A 5,148-nucleotide genomic window follows, 5' to 3' on the forward strand; every position below is an offset into this window, starting at 1 on the left:
TGTGGAGTTGAACGGCAGTTTTTGTGCCAGTTTGGGCGTTCAACTCCAGCTTTTGATCCTTTTCTGGCGCTGGACGCCAGAATTGGGCAGAGAACTGGCGTTGAACGCCAGTTTACATCGTCTATCCTTGTGCAAAGTATGGACTATTATATATTGCTGGAAAGCCCTGGATGTCTACTTTCCAACGCAATTAGAAGCATGCCATTTCGAGTTTTGTAGCTCCAGAAAATCCACTTTGAGTGCAGGGAGGTCAGAATCCAACAGCATCAGCAGTCCTTTTTCAGCCTGAATCAGATTTTTGCTCAGCTCCTTCAATTTCAGCCAGAAAAATACCTGAAATTACAGAAAAACACACAACTCATAGTAAAGTCCAGAAATATGAATTTTTCCTAAAAACTAATGGAAATAAACTAAAAACTAACTAAAACATACTAAAAACTATATGAAATTAACCCCAAAAAGCGTATAAAATATCCGCTCATCAGGAACAAGTTTATATGCGTCAATAAACCACCAAGCAACTAACAACATAATTCAAAACCTGCGTTATATCAACCTGGCCGTCAACCATTCATCTAAATTAACAATCGAAGTGTCTACATTTGTGGAGACAAATAATTGGCACAAGTCAGCATGCCTTGGCCGGCAACCACATGTAGAGAATGAGTTGTGCCAAACCTTTCGCACAATACTAACCATTTATCAACTTTAACAATAAACGTGCCTACAACTATAGAGTACAGCCCAGGCACAATTCAGCATGACTTATGACAATCACAGATTACACCTTTAATTAACTTATACTAATAACTTCATGTTAACAAATTTCACAACCGTAAAAGAACAATTAGAGTTTAAGTAGAGATGGACTTCATGTTCGGGATACCTCTTAATACTACAACCTTCGAAACCGTCCATAAATCATAAGTACACATAATACAAAGCAACCGTGTCAACGTACGGAGTACACCCAGATGGGTACTCCATGGAACGTCTTGTAATGTCAAACATAATTCTCTCGAAGCAACGACGTCAGATCATGAAAACTTGTTGAAAGCTAGGCTAAGCTAGGCGGTTGTTGCCCTCCGGAGTCCCGTTCTCTCCACAAAGCGGGGCTGCTCAGCCTATACAAAGTTCCTTGAGCACCTGTTGCCGGACCACTGTTTCCCCATTGCATTCTGAAGTAAGATTCAACAGTCATAATCTCAGCCTTAACCATCATATTCATAACATGGATTCAGCTGTTATCGGCAGCACAGTTACTGAAAATACGAAACATGCATACCTCTAGAATCCACTGTTGGAAGGCATCGGAACCTGGTGTGCTAAACTGCGTAGGAGTGATTCCGGGGGCTCGTTCAGGTGAGGAAACTATCGCACCTGCTTGAGTAGGTACTAACCCGTGGTTGGTTGAGCAGCTGGGAGCGGCAAAGAACTGCTCTATGTGCTGCCCCCAGGAAGAAGTTCCAACCGCCTACACCTTGGTTCAGCCGGGGTAGAGTCGAATTGGTTGCATTTGGTTCGTGGGGTGTCGGTATGTATGGAGCCGCTCCGCCGACATCAGCAGGTTGGGAGACGCCGTGTGCAGCCTGCAAGTAGATTAACAATTCATTTGCGTCAGAGGGCTATGGAAGATTAAACTGTTCGTTGCGAAGCAAAAAGGCAATTCATAGAACATATGCAACATGTTACGTGGGATCGAAACGAAGAAAGAAAAAGTCAATCACATACAATGTGCCAATCTTACCACACAGACTAAGTTCTAAATGCGTTTCTAGATGTATTCTAGCAGATAACATGAATCTAGTTGTACCCTAAGCGTTGACTACTCATATTCCCATTGAAATTTTTCAAACCACTATATCTCACCTTGCATAGGCAATTCACATGTCAAAAATTACCCAAATCATCAAACATACCTCTGAGCAACTACGCCCCGAACGATTTCCACTTGGCTCGCCTGACGATGGATCCCCGATCGTGGCTGATGTCCCTTCTGGGTACCCAGCTTGGCTCGTCTCTCGTTGGGACATGCAGGTCCTCTTCGTGTGACTGGGAAGCCCACAAGAAGTGCAGCAACGCCTCTTCCCCCCAGGAACTGCATTTGTCGAGGACCCCATCTCCCTACCACGTTTGGGTGCCCCCTTTGTCCGGGTGACAGCCGGATCCCTCACGACGTCTTGTTCCCGCACCCTCTCATCTTGGGCAACTGTATTGCCCCTTCGTAGCTGTAGCCGCCGTGCCAAAGAGGTAAGTGCATCCCTCGCTAAGAAGAAGTCAGCTGCATCATCAGAAGCTAGCTTCGCGACGACACTCATGGAACTGCACAGAGCGCCGTACCGCAGTAAACGACTGGTGTGTCCCAATGAATCACATGTTGAGGATGCTGTCCATTCCTTGGCATCTTTACACCAACGCCTGAGTATCAAACCAGGTGGGATTTCGCCTAAACCCTCATACTTCATCACGCAAAATATATGGCAGCAAGGAATGCCTTCACTGTTCCACATCATGCAGTCACATTCAATCTTTGGTTCGCTCGGATCGTAAAGGACCTTGCGAACCCTGCTGCGGTTCCCGACGCTTGAGAACTTGTAGACGGACGTCGTGCTAATGCTGTCTTTCCCCAGAAATAATAAACTCCCTACCCCCTTTATCTGTTTCCTTACCTCCTTGAAGACTGCCCTGGTGTATAACTTCGCAGCAAACAGCTCGATCTTATCAAGGCCTGTAGTCAGTACAGGCGTGTAGTACGAAGAATAAAATTGAGCCGTGAGCTCGTTGTTGCGGTAGTCTTTCACCACTCTATCCAGGCTCTGAACCAATTCAAGAAGGCTATTTGTGGACTTCAGGAACCCCTTTACGAATGCATTTATGCCCTCACACCTGGAAGTTGTCTTGTAGCTGGTGCAAAACGTGCCCCGTAGATATGCTGTTGCCCAGCTCTGTCTTAATTCGTACGTGCTTTTGACCCAGCTGTTCTCCATTAATCCTAAGCTTTTCACGGCCGTCCTCCAGTACTCCTCAAACTCGGCAACATCGAAGTTCGCATAAACAGCCTTTTTGAAGACCTTGCGAAATTCCGGCTCCTTCACCCTTAAGACACAATTTTTTTCCAGGTGCCACCCGCATAGACGATGCCTAGCTGAAGGAAGCACGTCCGCGATCGCTGCCCGCATGGCTTTATCCCCGTCGGTGACCACAACGGAAGGCTTCTTGCTTTCCATGACATCAAGCATATTTAGCAACATCCATCTATATGTACGGACTTCCTCGTCCTGCAGTAACGCGAATCCGAAGATTGCCGTCTGCTTGTGATGATTTGATCCAGAGAACACCACTAGAGGCTTCTTGTACTTGTTTGACCTGTATGTTGCATCAAATGCAAGGACGTCACCGAACAGCTGGTAATCCGCCATCATCTGCCCATCCGCCCAGAAAAGGCTGCCAAGTTGATCCCCTGTTGTTTTCGTATATCTGGCGACAGTCATCATGTCAGCGTTGACCTTGCCTTCCAAGTAACTTATTGCTGCTGCCGCGTCTCCGTCGTTAAGTTGTGCTATCCTTTGGCTGTGAACGTAATTATAGAGGTCCCTCTTCGTAAACCGAAGCATCCCGTAACCCCCGACTGGCCGGCCATGTACGCCATAATCTTCGATGTCGCAATCCCAAACTTTTTTAGACTATCAACTTGAGCCTTATCGCTCTCACTCATATTCCGATGACTAGGAAGAAGATGAGTAAACATGGTGGTAGCAAGAGGGTGGTTATGGTTGTCGTCTATCCTCCGGACCTTCCATAATTGATCTTGCAAATCATAGTAAATTTTCAGCTTCGCTGAACAACCCGTACGACTCTCCGGCTTCTCCTCCCTTACTGTTTCTGGACGATCGTAGTGTTTCTCATGCCTTGTACCTTGACGGTGACAAAAAAAAATCTCGTCTGACCAAAACACCGTCCATTCGAGCGACGTCACCCTTCCTTACACCAAACCCCCTGAGCCTGGCAAACTGTTTGTATGCCGCATAAGCCTCATCCTCGGTAGTAAACACTTTGTCCAGAAAATCCTCCGTGGACCTAAAACCGGGAGCATCACCCAAACATGTCTCCTGACCTGGGCCGAGCCCGTTCACTTGGATTTCTTCCCGCGTTTCAGCCGTGTCTGAGTCATTCTCGTAGGAGTCACCCTCGTCATCCCCACTCGAAGAAGTGATACGGAAATACTCTTCCTCACTAAGCCCCCCCGAATCATCGTCCCCAACGGTGAACTGCAACTTCGAATCCATCCTTGACAACAAATGAAGTCACTCACCTGGCACATGGTTAGTCGGGAAGTAACTTATGATGACTTACTGTGCGACTTAATTAAACACCCGCATGGGAATAACCACTTAAAACAGGGTAAGCATACTTAAATAGAGAAACAAAACTACATACAACAGCTACTGTTCCTCGTGCTACATTTACTACACATCGATCGAATGCAAGCAGCACTTGCATACGGGAAACACGGTGAGGCAATCTCAAAGCTCGAGTACAGGGTAACAACAACCAGCAAATATTTACATGCTTATATACACAGCAAGTCTCTGCTTCAAAATGATACTACTTATATTAACGCACACTGAATAAACGGTAAACTCATCAACAATGCCACAACACCAACATACTTACATATAGTCGCATCGCACCACCGGACAGGGTGTGGATACCATGAATAAGCTTTATCAATTTCAGCCAACCCTCAACACTTGCTTTCTGTCCAATTTGTTCAGCCTGAATGAATGGATTATTTGAGCAATGCAGCAAAGTTATCCACATGGTCAAACCAATAAAGAATAACAACAACAACTGTTTTCAATTGAGATCATAACAAGAACCACAAACATATAAGGGGAATGGGAGCCATGCTCTATCACAACATTAGTATAGGAAATGTTTTCATCCCCGAAAAATAAAAGAAAATCGTCTTTCTTACGACAGGGACCACTGGTGTCGACACCTATACTGAAGACAACGACCTCAGCACCTCCTCTTACACAATATATTTTACTTATTTTTTACTTATAAAAAAATTGAAAATAATAATAGCCTAACGCTATACAAACAAAACTATCACAACATCAGACAGAACTCACGTTACTCGGC

At 45.4% G+C, this 5,148-nt stretch overlaps 1 pseudogene; it reads right to left on the reverse strand.

The window, feature by feature from the left end:
* Positions 1-1,057: 1,057 nt before the first annotated feature.
* LOC148563600 (protein FAR1-RELATED SEQUENCE 5-like) lies at positions 1,058-4,286 on the reverse strand (annotated as a pseudogene).
* Between the last annotated feature and the right edge of the window lie 862 nt (positions 4,287-5,148).

The sequence above is a fragment of the Arachis ipaensis genome, chromosome B5 (genome assembly GCF_059453495.1).
Source record: "Arachis ipaensis isolate K30076 ecotype BB chromosome B5, ASM5945349v1, whole genome shotgun sequence".
Classification (NCBI taxonomy): domain Eukaryota; kingdom Viridiplantae; phylum Streptophyta; class Magnoliopsida; order Fabales; family Fabaceae; genus Arachis; species Arachis ipaensis.